Source organism: Crocodylus porosus, unplaced genomic scaffold (assembly GCF_001723895.1).
Source record: "Crocodylus porosus isolate Cpor-Errol unplaced genomic scaffold, CroPor_comp1, whole genome shotgun sequence".
NCBI classification, from domain to species: domain Eukaryota; kingdom Metazoa; phylum Chordata; order Crocodylia; family Crocodylidae; genus Crocodylus; species Crocodylus porosus.
In genome coordinates, this window is record NW_017728886.1 from 255,044,858 (window position 1) to 255,063,756 (window position 18,899).

Genomic DNA, 18,899 nt, shown 5'->3' on the forward strand with positions numbered 1-18,899 from the left:
TTCAGCTGAAGCCGGCTTTGTGCTCTGGCAGAGCCGTCATGCTGCCACTCCAGAGCCAAACGTACCCATTGTTAATGACCTAGACTAGGCCAGGGCTGTTAAAAAGAGGAGCTCTGCTGCACCCAGCCACAGGTGCTCAACTGAGCTTCCAGGTTGAGACCTGCTCTGGTGACTCTACAATTTGGCAGCTGTGTGCAGGGATATTTATTACCTAGCTTGGGATCTTGCTTTGGCTGGATGAGCTCATCTTTCTGTGTGGGCACATTCACTGCATTGCTCTGGAAAATGCCTGTCAGGGAAAAAGCTGTTCTTACTTAATGAGTTGTGTTTTGTCTGCAAGGTGGGTGCTGGCACCTGTTGCAGATGAAGATTGGATGTGCTAAGGGCTCAGCTAGCTGCAGAAGGGGAGAACATGTAATGTAATGTATTTAGGGTCGGGAGGGACCTAAATAGATCATCAGGTCCGGCCCCCTGTGCCATGCAGGAGCGGTGCTGGGATCTTATCACCCCAGCCAAATATCTGTCCAGCCTCCTCTTGAAGACCCCCAAGGTAGGAGAGAGCACCACCTCCCTTGGGAGGCCATTCCAGAGCCTGGCAGCCCTAACCATACACTAATGTCTCCTGATGTCCAGCCTGAATCTTCTCTCTAACAATTTGTGGCCATTATTCCTAATAACCCCAGGTGGTGCCCAGGGGAACAGAGCTGCTGCCAATTCCCGCTGGTCCCCCCGGTAAGTTCGTAAGTAGCCACCAGATCCCCCCTCAGCCTTCTCTTGTGGAGGCTGAATAGGTTCAGGCCCTTTAGCCTCTCTTCGTAGGGCCTGCCCTGCTGCCCTGTGACCATGCAAGTGGCCTCCTCTGGACCATCTCAGTGCTAGCCACATCCCTTCTGAAGTGTGGCGCCCAGAACTGGACGCAGTACTCCAGCTGTGGCCTGACCAGTGCTGCAATAGAGGGGGAGGATCACCTCCTTGGACCTGCTCGAGATGCATCTGTAGATGCGCAGCAAGGTGCGGTTAGCCTTCCTGACTGCTTCCTTGCATTGGTGGCTCATGTCCATCCTGGAGTCAACAATGACTCCAAGATCCTTTTTTGCCACCGTGTTGACAAGAAGGGTGTTCCCCAGCCTATAGGCGTGTTGCAGGTTCCTTCTCCCTAGATGCAGCACCTTGCACTTGTCTGCATTGAATCCCATCCTATTCTCAACCGCCCACCTCTGTAACATGTCCAGATCTAGCTGGATTCTGTCCCTCCCCTCCAGCCTGCCCACCTTGCCCCACAACTTGGTGTCGTCAGTGGATTTGGACAGTGTGCTTTCCACACCCACATCCAGATCGCTGATAGATATGTTGAACAGTACAGGTCCCAGGACCGAGCCCTGGGGGACTCCACTGCCTACATCCCTCTAGGTCGAAAACGACCCGTCCACCACCACCCTCTGGGTGCGAACATTCAGCCGATTTGCCACCCAGCTGACCATGTAGTGCCGCAGTCACCAAGTTTTTTTAAGAGAATGGGGTGGGAAACAGTGTCAAAGGCCTTCTTAAAGTCCAGGAAGATGACATCCACCCTGACTCCCTTGTTCAGGGACTTTGTGACCTGATCATAAAAAGAAACGAGGTTAGTCGGGCAGGACCTGCCCTCAATGAACCGGTGTTGGTTGCCCCTGAGCATTACCTCCCCTGCTGGGCCCTTGCAGATGCGCTCCTTGGTGATTTTCTCAAAGGTCTTCCCAAGGACCGAGGTAAGACTGACTGGCTTATAATTGCTGGGGTCCTCTTTTCTCCTCTTCTTGTAAATGGGGACAGCTTTGGTCCTTGTCCAATCCTCTGGTACCTGGCCAGTGCCCCACGAGTGCTCATAGAGCTGTGACAGGGCCCCGCTATGACCCCCACCAATTCCCTCAGCACCCTTGGGTGAAGAGCATCTGGACCTACTGATTTAAACATGTCCAGCCCCTGCAAAAGTTCCCTAGATACGTCGTCCCTGACCCTAGGCTTGGCAGTCAGGGACCGCTCTGGGTCCACCCGCAGCTCTAGTGACGGAGATGTCCCGGTCCCTGTTCAGGACTATGGAGGCAAAGAATTCGTTAAAGAGGTCAGCTTTTTTGTTTGCCACGATCACCAGATTGCCAAACCTATCCCGTAGGGGCCCCACGTTACCCTGTGCCGCCTTATTACTTCCTATGTATTTGAAAAAGGACTTCTTATTATGCTTAATTCTGGTCGCTAGCTCCATCTCTGCCTTGGCCTTTCCAGCAGCCTCCCTGCAGTCCCCGAACCATAAATACTGCATTTCACTTCTGTTTTTCCTTGCCTTTTCTTTCTTTTGAATTCTTACCACTTCTTCAGTTCTGTTTTTCTTCTAAACTTTCCAAGTCCTTCATTTTTTTTTTTTTTTTTTTTTAATTTTTTGTCTGCAGAGTCAGAGCCCTGCCTGGAATGGGTGTGACTACAGGTTATATTTGCATAAATTAGGGGAGGACTCTACTTTAAAAGGATGTGTGCTCCAGACGGGATGAGTCCTGAAGCTTCACTCTGTATGTAATGAGGGTGTTAGAAAAGTAGGGCAGAGATGTGATTTTCTTCCTTTGGGCTTGTTCTCCCTGGCTTAACCCTGATGGACTGATAGTGCTGGTTTAGGCTGAGTGATGATTAACCTATTATAATTAAGCCCATGTTCCAACACAGTGGCATTCCTTTGAACCGGTGGGGCCCTTTTTCCTGTGTTTGGCCATTCAGGTTAGACCAGTGGTTCTCAACAGTTTTAGACACCTGGCGTCCATTGGTAGCGTGGTACCCCTCAGAGAATGGCAGCTCTTAGTTTTCACTTTTTTTTTTGATTACACAAAAATAATAGAGCTGTTGCAAAGAAGTCAGACTCTGTAGCTGTGGATTTCTATTTGAGATCTGTGGTTTTACCTTGTGAACAACGTTTGCAAACCTAACAGTGCTAATGTTGTGGAGCACCCTGTGGCAGGCACCCTTGAAAAGATCTCAAGGCACCCCAGGGTGCCATGGCATCCTGGTTGAGAATCACTGGGTTAGACTCCCTTGGGAGAGGGCTTCTTTATTTGGGAAGTTGGGAGGGAAAGGATTTTAGTCCCTATGCTGCCTGAAGTGTGGCTGGCATTTAGAAAACAGCCTGGCTGGCGTTCTGTGGAAGCACCAACCGAGGCAGCTGATCTCGCAATCGCGATCTTACGCCCGTGTTATCCATGTGGGAAAAGGAAGTTGTATTCCCGTTCTTGCTGTTGGAGAGCCAAGGCAAGAGGGCGCTGAATTAAACTGGAAACCTGTGGGGAGTTGAACCCAAGTCTCCTGAGCCCAAGTTCAGTGCCATAGCCACTACACCATCCTTGGGATCACGGGGAGCGCTTCTGCCAGCAGATACTTCAACTGGTTTCTTTTCTGCTATGTGATGCAGCCTAGTGGCTAGCGTGCAGGACGGGTGTTGAGATGCTGGAGCGCTACTCCCATTTCTGTCACCGGGTTCAAATCTGAGTACCTCTAAACCAGTAACCTAGTACCTAAGTCAGTGGGGCTTCTGATTTTTTCAGGCTGTTGGGCCTCCCTACTGCTGTGAAGTCAATGGGAGGTGGAGGTTTTGTTGCTGGAAGCCAGGCCACAAAGGTTGTTGGAAGACGACAAAAGGAGCCCATGTGCTAGCGATCCCCAGGCTTTTAGGGTCACTGGACCAAATATCCATATCAGCAGCTGTCCATCACAGGCCCTTGCTCTGACTCCTAACGTGGCTGGGCTGTGCGTTAGGCGACTTGGGTCCCATTGCGTGTTGCAGTGTTTGCTGTTGAACAGGAGTCGGGCAGATGCACCCATTAAACCTGCACAAGGGCTCAGTGTTAGGGTACCGCGCTCCTGTTGCACAGCCCTGATCAAGGAGAACTTGCGGAGACGCTTTGCCACTGGGAAGTCCCAGAGCCTACAGGATTTCCTGGCGAACACCACACCGCGGCTCTGTGTGTTGTACGCCTGTCTGCTGCTTGCCTGTTCTGTATGGCTGGCAGAGGAAGACCTGTTATTTCCCCTCTTTTTCTGCCCTGTGTTGGAGAGTAGCGGTCCACCACCCCTGAACCACTTTTGCTCACGATGTGTAGGCTAAGGCCAGTGCTTGGTGGGAGTTAGAGGACAGATGGACGCACACGTGTTTGTGGACAAGAGGTTGGGGGGTGGGGGGAACCCAGAACAAGCGTCACCCCCTGACTGTTTCTTGCAGGATAACGTACATCGAACCGAAGCAGTATTGTTTTATTAAAAACAAATTGCATGCAGTCCCCATTTAGTGCCTTTTCTTTGCCTGTCTTGCATCCAGCCAAGCCCCAGGAACCTGTTTAAATATTGCGCTCTGTGTGTGTCCATATAACAAGCCAGCTCCACTCTGCCAGGGATGCCTGTCGGACTCTTTTTGAAAGGGAAGTTACTGATTTACGCTAATCACTTATTCCACTACCAGACCTGCTGCCTCCACTCGCATTCTTTGCCAGTGAAATTGCTTTACTTTCTAAGCCTGATTCAGCTGTGAGGCACATTGTTCCCGTCCATCCACAGGAAGTGCCTTTCTGCATATTGAAGGCCGTCCTTGCATTTTTAGGACATAACATAAATTCTTTCAGCAAATCATAAAATAAATACACGTATTTATCCCAGATGAGTCACTGTGGGCAAGATGGCTTGACTGGCAGGAATCCAGCGTCGTGTTTCTGCATCCTTGCTTAATGGTCAGTGCAGTTAGTACAACAGTCCTGTCCTTGGGTAATATTTTAGCTCCCGGTTGCTGTGTCTCTAGCAAGCGCGGCAGCTTAGCCATTTGTCGTGTTCTGTTTATCGCAGCAGTAAGAAATATCTTGCTGGAGTTTGCCTTCTGTTTTTATATCCAGTTGCTCTCAGAGAAGAGCAGTAATCTGATGGGTTTTTATTTTCATTTGATCATTCTTTTTTCTGGGCAAGAGCAGAATTGAGCCCCGCTTTGGCATACCTGAAGTGAGATGAGTCATTAAAAATAAAGGCACGCGTTCAGGTAACATCACTGAATCATACTTGTAACAAGTTTGATGCATTGAAAGTGATATGCAGTAAACCTTAGGTGCCTTCCTGATTTCCCCTAGCATGACTTGCTGGGCAAGTCTTCAACTCTCACTGCTTGTTGCGAGGATGTTATTATACCCGTTTATTTATAATAACTGTCATTCACTGGAGGCCTGATCTCACATCCCTGAACAACTCGTAATGCAAAACGTGAGTGGTTCCTCTTCCTGTCTGTCACTTTCATATGACATAGTCTTAAGCCTGAGATGATGGCGCGTTACAAAAGTGGGGGTGTGAACTGGTTTTCTGGGACTCAAGCTGGATAAAATAGATTTACCGTGAGATGCCCTAGGTAGCAAAGGTGGCTTTTAGTGCCATGGATTTCAGTAACCAGCCGTGCCCACGCTAAAGTTGAAGCTCGACTTTGAATGCTTGTTACTCTGTAAGTATTTAGTTTATAGTAAGAACTGAGGAGGTCTGGACTACAAACACCTGTCTATTGGACTTTACTTCCTTTGTGATTTTTATCTAGGTTCTCCAGAGCTCATGTAGCAACATTATTAACAAAACACAGAGGCATTTTCCAGTTTTTCTTGCTTGTTCTCCCCGTTATCGTATATTGAATCAGTTCACAGTCAGTTAGATAGGACCGCACTGGGAATGATAGAGCAGCTTAACAGAACGCTATGGGTCAGATAGGATGTCCCAGTGGCCTTTTCTCACCCTCCAGTCTGTGATTAGCTAACATCTAGGCGAAGTACAGACAGTCAAAAAGTTTGAGGCTGAATTGATTCAATCTTTCTAGGCTAGTCTAAACTGCATAGATTGAACTGATAAGGAAGGGAAGAGGCATTCACTTTTGATTCCAGAAATGCAGCCACCTCCCTGCGCTGGCCCAGACCAGAAGGTGGGGAGTGCTAGAGCACATCTCCCTGCTTGGCTGGAGCAGACAGCATGGACTGAGCCTAGCCCGACCACCTTGCTAGGGCAGGTTTGCAGAGGAGGTGCAAAGCATCCTGGGACACTGACTGTCCATCCATCCAGGTTTATCTTAAACTGGTTTTGGCCACTGAACTGAAAGTGGTTTATGTGCACTGAACTTGGGTTGTGTTACAGATCTGAAGTGGCTTCCAGTTGCTGATGCTGGTTTACATGTAATTTTTGTCCCTAGCCCTAATACTCAGCAGCCCAATTTTGTGCGACTTGTATTCCTATCCAGTGGCCACCAGCCTTCCTGTTACGTGCAGGTCTCAGCTTAACGGTACCAAAGGCTGAATATGCAAAGTTATGCTGGTGTATAGTACATACTACGGTGGTTGGTCACTTGCCAACACCATCGCTAGCAAAAGAACTTGGAAACTTCTCTGGAGCTGAAGGTGACATGATGTTCTTTACCCAGAATGAATCTCCCAGGTGGAGCGTAGCAGCTCCAAACCTGCTCTGTCCCCGAGCTATCTATCGAAGAGCGCGCCTCTGTACTGTCCAGAGAGCTTTGATTCTGGCTTGCAACGTGGCATGCATCTGTGCAGGTTCACAGGGCTTTATAAACAGTTTCCTTGTCAGGTTTTCATGGTTTGATGCCTGCAGAAGCTGAGAGTGAATCAAACAAAGGGTTGTTGCTGCACCCATTTATTATTTCTTTTAAGCGCATATAATTTTGAATGGCCCCCATTTGAGCAGCGTCAGATCCCCATCAGTGCTCACCTGGGGGGTCACCAGTCGTGGGTACCACCAGTCACTGCTATTCTGATCCAAGGCGCATAATTTTTAAAAGCAGCTGCTCAATCATGTAAAGAGGTGTTTTTGCTGTACAACGGGGACCGTTTCTCCTAATGTGTGATGACTTGCCGCAAATGTGTGTATTAACGAGAGTGATGGTCATGAGCAGGGATTTCATGACCCGAAACCTAAGCCTGTGCCTGGGTCACTGACCCGCTTTCAAGCAGTTTTTCATGGAGACGAAGGCTTTCTTGTTGTGCATTGACTTGCATCCAGGGAGGAGAGGAAAGGTCACTTAACCCTTTGCAGTGTGAAGGGAGCCAGAAGTAATAACACAGTAAATCAGAAACAAAGGCTGAAAGAGCCCATAAACGGAGAGGGCTTGTGGGGGGAGCTGGTTTTGAATTGCACAGGAGAAAAACTGAATTAGTAGCTTGTATTTCAGCTTGAGCTACACCAAAAGGTTGTGCAGAAACTGAACGCTTCTCTTGGTGTAATGTCGGTAACCGCTTTATTTTTCTATCCTTCTTCATCTTTGTTCTAATGAGTTTTCTTGGGTTGCAATGCAAAGCATGCTGATAGAAATGCCAAGTGAAAAACCACAAGCATTGTTCAGGTGCCTGTTTGATGTAGCTTGCTCATACATGTAAGCAGCATAATCTTAAGAATATAAGACCTGCCATTTACTGGGTCAGACCGTCGGTCCGTCTAGCCCAGTTCCTGTGTCATGCAGGGGCAGAGTGGATGCTGAAAGGGAAAGTGTGACCAGCGTTTTTTCTGCTGTTCCTCCCCCACTTGCAGCCTCCAGCATTTAGGGTGTGCTCCCATGCTCAATAGCTACTGATCTTGTTTTGAAAAGGCAGGATGGTCCAGTGGATAGAGCATTGGGTTGGCACTAGGCACACCTGATTTCTCAACGGAGCTCTGGAAGTCTGGATGCCAGGCCACCCCTCTCAGTCTCCTGTAACCTGCTGCCTTCTTGTCTCGATCTTGTAGTAATAACCTGTACAATTAAATATTATTCTCCATGCACAGCTTGCAAGGGGGGATTCTCACCTGGCTAGTCGTGATGTGTGTATATCTGCTTTGCACTAAGAAACGGGCCCTCGATGGCCTGTGGAAGGTCACCCAAGCTCATTGTGCTAGGGCTGGGAATTGAAACTAGGGATCCCAAATCCTGCTCCAGAGCCTAAGCCAAAGGCTACCTTCTCTTCCAGCGCCCTCTTCCTGTGTACTTTCCAAGGCTGGAATTTTGCTACGTCGGTACGGAGTTTAAACAGGTCCAGAAACATCTGTTTTGTTTCTAAGTCTGAAAGACTCTAATTAAAGAAAACCTCACATTTTATTTATTTATAGATCTATTTCTGGGCTACAGTTAACTGCTGTCCGTTGAGTGAATGTAGATTAAGCTCCAGTTTACATAAGAGTAGTAAAAAGAAAAAAAAAATATATATATATATATAGGCGTGTGTGAATTGGAAGCTGAAAATAGACACAAACACACATGCAGTGTAAATAGTGCAATATCAGGCCAGGGCTGGGGGATGAAGTTCAAATGAATAATGTGCTTGTTTTTCCAGCTTTGATACTTTCCTGCAGTTATCACTGTACAAATAAGTCCATGCACACTAATTACTCTGGTGTCAAACTTCCTGGGAACTGCAGTTTAAGGAGCACGCTAAATGTATGGCACCGTGTGCGAAAACAGTACCCCTCAGCTCCACACCAGACAAAAACATCAGACAAGTTGAATCAACAGCAGCCTCCTGCCTTGCTGGATACACAGTGCTCTTACTGGTTGTCATCCTTATTATTCACACGAGGGTCCAAGTGCCTGCACCTTCAGGTTGCCTACCAGCAAGGCCTGATGCAGCCATGGGCAAACAGGGCAGCTGCCTGGGGCCCAGACAGAAAGGGGGACTGAAAAGGGTCATTATTATTATTATTATTATTATCTTTGGTGAAGGGGAGGCCCAATACTAAAAGTTCACCCAGGACTGCCAGGAGTCTAGGTATGGTGCTGCTAGTGAAAGCAAAAATAGTTCCTGAAATGTAGCCAAGGCAATGACTGCATCCCTCTCCTTGCTGCGTGGATTGATGATTTAGCAACAGGAAATGGTCACTGTGAGTACAAATTATGAATCAAAATTATGATTTGTATTACAAAGCACGTAGAGGATCCAGCCAACGTCGGGACCCCTTGTTCTAGCACACGTCAAATCATGGCTTGCAAGTTGTATGCGTCTCCTGTGCCATTTAAATGTGGCTTCTGTCGTTGCTGCTTTTTTATTAGAAAAGTCAGGGATTACCCCACAGTGAGAAAGGTAAGCATGCTTCAGGGCAGTTCCTACCCTTCAAGGAAATCAACAGTTGAGGTACCTTTAGTGAGGAGCAGTTATGTAACAGGAAGCAAGATAAATTTGGATGAGAAGTAGGGCAGCAAGGGTGATTAACCCCTGGAACAGCTGCCAGGTTGAGTGGTGGATTCACCATCTTTTGAAGTCTGTAAATCAAGCCCACCTGCCCTTCTGAAAAACAGGTTTTAGTCCAACACAAGTTACTGAGCTTAGTACAGGGCAGACGGGCTAACATTGGGTGGTCTGTGATGTGCAAAAATCTGACTAGATGATCTAATGGTCCCATCTGGCTTTAAAATTGGTTCTCATTCCTAACTGCCCAACACAATTGTACTCAGACTCATCACCTCCACCACAAGCTCCCATTCATTTTCTACCCGCAGCTGCCCACAACGTGCACATCTGGTTCCTTGCAGCCACAGCAGGCGCCTGCTCTTAACTCCACGCTCCCACCTGCTTGGGGAGCAGCAGCAGCTCCTGGATTTTCACCTGGAGGGTTTAGTGAGATCTCTCCATCCGACTGATGCCAGTACCGAGACCACTTGTTTGAATGTAAGTGGACGCTGGCTGACCTGGGGCATGGCAACTTTTCCACGTGAAGGGCTGCGTGGAGAAGTTACAGGGGCAGTCAGGTTGTGGAACCGAAATGAGGGTGGGAAGAAGAAAGCGGAAGGGAAGGTAGGAGCTAGGTGGAGGTAGGCTTTAGAAGGCAGCGTAATAATTGTTTTCACTCTGGCATTTTTTTTTCCTGCTTAAAATTTCAGTGACTTTTCCCCTGCCAGGCACTAATGTGTGCAAGTAGCAGGGGAAGAGGAGCTGATAGAAAACGACCCCTCTGGGGACGCTGTGCCAGTGTGGGTGCTCCCCCTTTCCAGCGGTATCATTATCCCCCTCTACGGACTCTCCTGGAGCCGTCATTGCTAGTATATAAGCTTCCCGTCACAAAGAGCGGAGCGGTACGGTGTTCTCCACAAAGGGAAGATGACCTTGGTGCAAAGAAAGTCGAACAGCTGGTGTGTTCACCTCCAAGCGTGCAGCATGGGGCCTCGTTTCCTAGGGCTGCTTTGGATGGTACAGCACACAAAGGCCTTTTATTCAGCAGCCCCTTGACTTCCCGATCAATTGAAGCTTAAGTGGTTCCTAGCACAGCACAAGAGAAAATCTGCCTTGGGAGGCTGTTGATAGGAAAAAGCGAAGGAGAAAAATATAGCAAGACCAGTGAGGATTTGTGTGACCTGCTTGAACAAATCAGGATGAGGTTTGTCAGTGACTCGTGCTCATGCTCAGATTTTTCTACTGCTCATACGGCATCTGCAAGGGAAACCTTCACCTTTCTGTAGGTGGGCACCGTGCAGACCTTGTCTGTACTGCGCCCTCTAAGAGATGTTTGCTAGACTGTGCTGGTGCTCCCTAAGATGTACTTTTACTGACTGTTGTCATGTCCCCTTCTCAATTAATGGGGCTGTTCCCTTCTCACGAGGGCTAAAGTTGTGCTTTGTTGCAAATTGAAGTAATATGAACGCAAAGCAGATTGCACTGTGCTGATGGCTGTGGTTGGAGGTGTGCAGCGTTGCCTACCAGCGTGACCCGATTCCTCACATGTCAGGCTGATGATTTTGAGCAAAAATATCTGTATGCATTAGCCAGGAGTTTGTCATAGGCTGTGGGAGGTGTCATGAAACTTCAGCTGGGTATTTTAGAGGGGTTTTGGGGATTTACATTTAAAGTAGAGAGATTTGACTGGGTCCTTCCTTCTTCGGTCTATTTGTGCTTGACAGGGTCTGAGTGAAGCCAAGTAGACTTGAAGAACCTCCATCGCTTCGTTGCGTCTGTTGGAGATGTGAAAGATACAGCGCTATTCCAACTCTGGAAAAATCATGGTCCCCAAAATTGTGTGTGTATGTATATATCTGCATACACACACACACGCATACATACACACATATGTGTGTGGGAAATTTGAAATTATATTATTTAAATATAATTTGGATTTTTTTTGTATGTTGTGGCTTTAGAGAGTTGGTGTGCACTTGGGTCACATTTTCCAACCTTCCTCTAACCCCAGGGCTAGAAATCCCTTTAAATAAAAGCATAAATTCTCATTTATTCACAAGTCTAGGAGCTGGGGTCTTAAGATGCGCACCAGTTCTTGAGAGAGTCACTTTAGTTGGCAACGTTGGCACAGGTGAGATTGTATGGACTAGACTCTTGTGCTGTTTGGTGACTTCCATGTTGTGGAAAACCTGAAAAAAAATGGTGTTTCTTCATGAGGACAAGATATACACACACATAAGTATACTTGAGTGTCCGCTTTGTACCTACGTGGTTTGAATAGTTCAGAAACTTTTGTTTGCTGAAATGACAGGCTAAAAACAACTTCGCTCCCTTTCAAAATATTCAAGGTTTGATCTACGCCTAAGTTGTAAGCATAAAATCTCACTGTTATCCGACATCGTTATTTGGGCCGAATGCTCTTTTGCTAGCCGGACGGAGGCTGCACCCCAATAAGGGGCATGCAGATATACCTGTCTCAGCGTTGTTCAACTGGCAGACAATTGTAAGTATAACCCAGTGGCGTCCAACTTTCTGGCCCTGGGGGCTGGATGAGCACTGCAGGGTTGATCCACGGACCACATCGCATGCAAGGTTGGCAAATGGGTTCAGTCCAGCACTGACCTGACCTTGTGCACCCAGATCCAGCTGTTCACTGGTGTGACCTAGGGTACAGGGCCATGTCATCTGGCCCATGGGTCCTGAAAATTGGCAGAATGGAAGCAACAGTTAACACTGCAACCCCTACTGCCAGATTTCTGGACCCTTGGGGAGCCCCCTGAACCAGATGACATGGCCCTGCGGCCCTGGCATATCCAAAGGTGGGCACATCTCCTGTTTGGAAGAAAGTCATAATTCAGTCTAAATGCTCTTCTGCACCATTTGAATCCTAAGGTGGCTCGGAGCCAGTACTACTTATAGCATCTAGGGATATTGTGATTATTTTATTTTAGTCTTGCTTTGTTATAGTTGCCACTGGGGAGAGTTCTGGCTTTGCTCCATTTCTCAGATAAGTTAATTAGCCCTTTTTTTTCTCCCCAACCTCTTGCAGTCAGAAAGGCCATACATGGGTCTGAGGTAATTTTCAGGAATAAAATAGTTGGAGCCCCTCTGATGTCAGGTATCAGAGATTTTGTAACTACTCAGGATCATATCCTTTGAGCTGTGTGACTTCAAGATGCTAATATGAATGTAAAGGTAAATCTAATGTTGAAGTGTGTGGATCAGCGGGAACTAATTGGCTTGTTTTGGACAGTCGCCATTGCAAACACCCCCCCCCCCCGTTTTGATCCCTTGCCTCTGCCATTGCTCCTTTAGCTTCTCTGCAACGTCTCCAGGTCTGTGCTGCTGTAGATAAAAACTAAATTAAACTGAGGAGTCCTAAGTAACCACTATTTTATGGCCAAGAAGGACCATTTCGGACTATGTAGTCTGACCTGCTGCATAACATGGGCCACAGATTGAGTACCCTGTTATTCCTGCACTTGATGCAGCAGTAACCTGCTTTTGGCATTCAAACATTTCAAGTGGTAGAGTCTGTGATGCTGACGCACACAGTCCTGGAGCACGACACAATCAGTAACTGATTTTATTGTAGAGAAACAGCATCCCCCTCTGACCAGTGGAGATCTTGAACACAGAGTATGGTGAGTGACATGACCAAGGCCTACAACAAAGTGGTAGCAGAGCCATGAATAACCCAGCTCTTCTGCTTCCAGTGGATGGTCACAGTGCATTATCCATTTGGCTACCCTGCCTCTCAGTCACGGGGACAGCTGTGCTTTTGAACCGTACTTAGAAAAATGGACTTAAACGGACAAAAAATAAAATACCACCCTTGCCTGAAAAATTAGAAATAACCAATGGAAAATGTGAAAGAATGGGAACTAAGCAACCATTACAGGCACAGTCAATCCCCACTAATTTCCACTGCTGTTGGCAGTCTTAACGGGATGACTGCTTTAATAAACATCTGCATGCTTACATACTGCAGGATAAAACGTGCAGAAGTTTTTTTTAACTTCGAACCCGGCAGGACTGTGGGATTGTTCTCTGTGCCTGGGATTTATAACATAAGCATCTGGGAAAGGGGATTTGTTTTTGTTTAATATAGATTTTAGACATCTATTTTTGGTAACCTAGATGGTTTTCAAGAAAAGCCACAAATATTAAATTAGACCCTTTTCTAGTGACCATTAAAGGGACACCTCGCCAGCTCCAGAACAAAGCAGTCACCCTATCACCTTGGCTATCTTCCTTATTTCTCATGTAATGACTAGCTAGGAAAGCAGCCCACAGGAAATCTCTCCAGCTATGAAATACAGCTTTTCCCTTTCTATCCACCCCCAAAAAACTCCCCTGCCCTGAAAAAAGAAACTGGCACTTTCTTGTTTTTCCACTTTGTTTTTATTTTTTACCAGTCTCTGCTTTCTGCCATCCAACAAACATTGCCAGTGCTTGGGCCAGACCACGAAGCAGCGGAAATTGGCCTGGCTTTCTTCACTGGAATGGAGCAACCCTGGCACATATCAAAGCAGGATCTGACCCAATGACTTACTGTTTCAACAACAGAAAAAGAGAGGGCTGATCCTAAGATCCTATAACTGCTGAGGAAATCTGTATAAGTTGGAGAGGGAGAGCACATCAGGCCCTTTGCCTCTTATATTTAATGTATTTATTTGTTATTTATACTGATTTAATAGGTTGTTAAGCCATTTTGACTGTCTGGTCTCACCGTTGCCCTTCCAAGCCTTAATGCCTGCTTTAAGGTCAGTGGTTGCATTTGAACCAAAGCATCTGTTTTAGGAGGAGGTTGGGGGGAGATGACATCCAGACTTGATTTCACAATTGCCAGTGATGGAGCCTCCACAGCAGTCCTTGGTAAACCCCAATAGTGAACTTGCTTTTTTTATTGTGCCTAAATTTCTGGCCTGAATTTATCTAGCATCAGATTCCAGCCACTGGATTTGCTGTACCTTTGTTTGCTGGACTGAAGAGCCCTCTCTTACCAGATAGCAGCTTGTTATCGAAGGCCGTGTAAAATGTGATCCACTCATCCTTTACCCTTGTCTTGACAAGCAAAACAGATGGAGCTCCTTAGGGCGTCCTCTTATCAAGTCTGTTTTCCAATCAGTTAGTCATTCTCCCTTTTTTTCTCTCAACCCTAGCAGTTGTCGTTCAAGTGTGGGTGGGCGTCCAAGCCAGTAGCAGTGCTCTGTAGTGTTTGTATGGGTGCCAGATACAGAGGCAACATAACCTCCCTGTGCTCCTGCTTGACCTTCCCTTATTTTAAACAGCCAACTGTTGTATTAAGCCTTTTAGCACAGCTGACTAGTGCCTGTGACCACCAAATCTTCATCAGAACGAGTCCCCCAGTTCTCTTGGGCTTGGAACGTTTCCACGCATCCCATTTACCCCTCCCGGATGCCGCACACTTCTCTTCTCTTTACTCTCTGATTATTTTTTAGAGAGATTCTAGGGTTTGGGGTCAGTCCTGGCTTTTTTTATCGACTTGAGCAAGCTGTGAGTTGAGCTTGTTTCTGATTTTAATGATTCGTGTCCCTCCCTTTGTGCTGTGTTTCAGTGTAAGCATGTGTGTCTGTGTCATGAGTGGGAGAGATGAGGTTTTGAATCTGAGGAATTTGGGTTTTTTGACGCCATCCAGTGACACAGATTGCCCGTGGCTGTTACTGCTGCTGCTTTCCCCTTGCACCTGCTAGGTCACCGTTGTACACCGAAGTACCTGGAACAGGAGAAACTTCCCTAATGAGGGCATCCTTGCAGCCCGTGTGTTCGTTCTGGACATACGGCTACTTGGACTGTTGAATGAACAACCGGGCTAGTGGTAATGCTGGATGTGGGATATAGGTTTATACGAAACCAGTAGTAGCATCATTTGGATGCATCCACTTGTGTCAAATCCAGGCATGGTGTATATGCAATCTGAATGCTTCCCCTTGTCCAACTGACCAGATCTTGACTTGCTCTCTTGCATATCGTACTCATCCAGTTTAAACTCATTCCACTCTGTGGGTTTGTAGTTTAGCCTTTCTTGTAGTTTTGTGGCTGCAGTATGTTAGAGTAGACAGATAATTCCTGTGTTTGAATCAGAGCTGCCCCAGTCTGAGGCTAGGCTGAGCTCCCCGGGTTGTAGATAGAGGTGTGTAGGGAGGGGTGAGGGATGTTCCTGTTCTTTCATTTATTCCCAGGAAGCCGTGATGCTCTTTATTTTATGTTGCAATTTACTACTGTAACACAACATTGATAATTGCAGAATCATAGAAAATTAGGATTGGAAGGGACCTCAGAAGGTCACATCTAGTCCAACTCCCTGCTCAAAGCAGGACCAGCCCCAACTCCATCATCCCAGCCAGGGCTTTGTCTAGCCAAGGGTGGCGATTCTGCGACCTCTCTGGGTAACCTATTCCAGTACTTCACCAGCCTCCTAGTGAGAGAGTTTTTCCTAATATCCAACTTAAACTTCCCTTGCTGCAACTTGAGACCGTTCCTCCTTGTTCTGTCATCTGTCACCACTGAGAACAGTCCAGCTCCATCCTCTTTGCAACCTCCCTTCAGGTAGTTAAAGGCTGCTGTTAAATCCCTCCTCAGTCTTCTCTTCTGTAGATTAAATAAACCCAGTTCCCCCAGCCTCTCCTCATAAGTCATGTGCCCCAGCCCCCAAACCGTTTTGTTGCCATCCACTGGACCCTCTCCAACTTGTCTACATAATCCCTTTGCCATGATTGCCAACGTGCAGTGTTCCTCCAAAGAAAGATCAGCTTCAGGACAGTTCAGTTATAAAGCCAAAAAACTTTGTATTTCTAAAACACTGGGAACTTATTTTCCTAACTTTGTATCTGCGGTAGCGGCATCATGTCTCTTTAGTAACTTCCCTGGCTATAGTCTTGCTTCAGATGTGCTCACCAGTGAGGATGGCCCATAAGCCTAGCAGTAATAGCAATTTGGCAAATATATTTGTGCACTGGAGTTTCTGTACCTTCATTCCACCAGTGTGGACTCCAGTGGGTGTCTTTTCTTGAGGTTGAAGACCATGGCTTTTGCCTTAACTGCGAGCCTATCACTTCACCATGGATTAGTGTAATTGAAATACGGAAACCCAATTTATATGTGTTGAAATATTCTCAGCAACTTCATATGGACCTTCTCTCTTAGGGAATGCAAGAATGAGGTCCCACAAACTGTAGTTGTTTAAAAAAGAAAGAAAAAAGAAAAGCGCCTGCTACTGGTTCAAATCTTGGAGGCCATTAATTAAGGAAGAGAAGGGCATGAGTCCTGTCCCTGAAATGCTCAGTGTCTGGAGTTCAACAGATAACTGTTAACCTTCAAAATGGCCACTACTTGATAAGACCTGAAAAATGCCTTGTTGAGGATGAGGGGGAGATCAGCCAGTGGCAGGTTTTCTGCTACCTGCGTAATGTGACGGCATCGCTGTTTCTCCGCGTCGTTCTTTCTAAATATGCCCGTCTTGATTCGGAGGGTGGGAGCTCTTAAACCTGATCGAGGCGATGCAGTTTCACGGCCATCTCAAAGGAGAGGAGATTTGCTTGCAGAAGCAGGAGAAACCCAGCTGCCAGGGAGAGCAGCTCTGTGCAAGGTTTGCGTTACAATGGTAGGGGCAGGGAGTGAAGATAGTTGTCCTGAAAGCAGAGCCAGCAAGGCCCTCATGTGCCTGGCGTGGTCCCTCCGCAGAGGCGGCTCCTTCGGGCTCCTGGGGAACAGCTGGCAGGTTGGGCTGTATTCGAGGAAACCCCTGCAGGGGTTGCCAGCAAAAGGAAAGTCAGGCTTGATGACAGCTTCAAACTTCTGCCTGCTTTTTCTTTTTTTACTGTACAGATGCCATCCATAATTGCACTATGCCAATATTACACGTCATCCATTCCTGCGGGGACTTGTTTCAAGCCGATCCCATTGCCTTGTCAAGTCCAGAGCCCAATGCGTGTGTGTAATTTAGAAATTGTCTGTAGGTCTCATTTCAACATATTTGGTTTGAAATAGTCTTTTTGTTTTGAAATGTAAGTTACAAGTACAGGCATTAAAAGGTAAAAATCCAAGTGAAACATTTCAATACAAAATATTTTGAATTATCCAGTCCTGGTGAGGTTTGTTTGCCTGGATTTTGCGGATATTTATTAAAATATTGAGGTTTTGGGGTTTTTTTAATCCCAATTTGGAATGGGAACATTTTTCCTAATTTTGAAATCTCTCGTAGGATGATGGAACCATTTCTCAACCCTGTGTTTATTGTAGCTGCATCTTCTCTCAGCTGACTGTGCAGACAGGAGCGAAGTTTTGCTTCCTGTAATACAAGATCACCTCTGGAAGAAAGAGCTAAATGTTGTTCTCCTTTGAAAATGTCAAACTCTTTATTACAAATGATGATATGCAGAGGCAAAAGACGGGGTGGTCCATCCAGCTAACACTCCAAATCTGTTGTATTTTCTTCATAGGTGATTTGGTGACTGATGGCAAAGTTATTGTGGCCTCTGCTTTTCTCTCATCTATTCTGGACTTTCAAAAGGATGTTGGAATTTGGAGACGAGATGGATTTTGAATTCTGCATCCCGAAGTTTTGCAAAAGGAAAAAAGATGGAGCTGAGCGCTACCAAATAGAGTGGCTACTGCTGTTGTGAAAGATGCAGTGACATTGGAATACACTGAGCCAAGAGAAGAGGACGTGGCAGGTTATGGTCCAAAGAAGTCTCCTGCCCTCTCTGAGGGGGAGGATGATGCTACACACCAAGGATCTGCAGGTAAGAAAACCAAATCCTAAAGCATCAAACTGGGATGTGCACCGAGGTGTGGTTTACGTTTGAGTGGCTTTCTTACTTCCTCTAGGCTCCCTTGGGTTTCCTTGTTTGCCGGCTGTACTTCGAATTAGAAGATTGTCCACCTGAGAATTCCCCAGGGACAGCAGATATTCTAGCACCACTTCTGTAAAAATCGGTCAGGGGATCATATTCCCCAGTCAGATTTGTCTATGGATTTAAGCCTTGGAGAAATAATATCTTACCAAGCTGAATACCAACAGAATAGACTCTGTGATTGTACTATGCTAATAAGGGGGAGACGGGGACAGATGGGAGGGAAAGTATCATTATGCCCCTTTATAAATTCATGATACATCCGTGCCTTAAATACTGTGCCCAGTTCTGGTCCCCACACGTCCAAAAGGATATAGATCAGGAGCAGGCAAAGTCTGGCCAACAAGGCTGGATCAAGCCCGCAGTGGACTCCATTTCCCAGCAGCCCCTGTCTGCATCACTCCAGGGCAGGGAGCTGCTCTGCGGCCAAGGATGGGATCTTACAGCAGTGGCAGCATGGTTTGGACCTGGGGCAGAGCTGCAATCTGCTGCCCACATGCCCCAGGCAGAGGCATGCACCCAGCGGATCATGGCACATGCCCTGGCTCTGGACCATGCGGTCACCACTGGAAGATCCCAGCCTTGGCCGTGGACCAGCTCCCTGCCCAACCGTGTGCCCTGTCAGCACCCAGTGCTGCCGGGGCCAGTCTGCATGCAAAGCCTGCCCCTGCGCTGCCAGGGGACCACCGCTGCTGGGATCTCCTTGGAAACTGGCCACAGTGGTGCCAGTAAGGGCTGCTGGGAAATAGTCTGGCTGCCGGCTGGATCTGCCGTTTTGCCCACCCTGGCATAGACGAACTATAGAAGATCCAGAGAAGGGCAACTATGATAATTAGTGGTACCATGC

At 47.1% G+C, this 18,899-nt stretch overlaps 1 long non-coding RNA gene across 1 annotated transcript in view; it reads left to right on the forward strand.

The window, feature by feature from the left end:
* The window catches only part of LOC109322004, a 153,600-nt gene that overhangs the window by 80,401 nt on the left and 54,300 nt on the right, over window positions 1-18,899 (forward strand). Inside the window, exon 3 of the long non-coding RNA XR_002104274.1 lies at window positions 17,639-17,941. This is a non-coding gene — a long non-coding RNA (uncharacterized LOC109322004). The remainder of the gene's footprint in view (window positions 1-17,638; window positions 17,942-18,899) is intronic.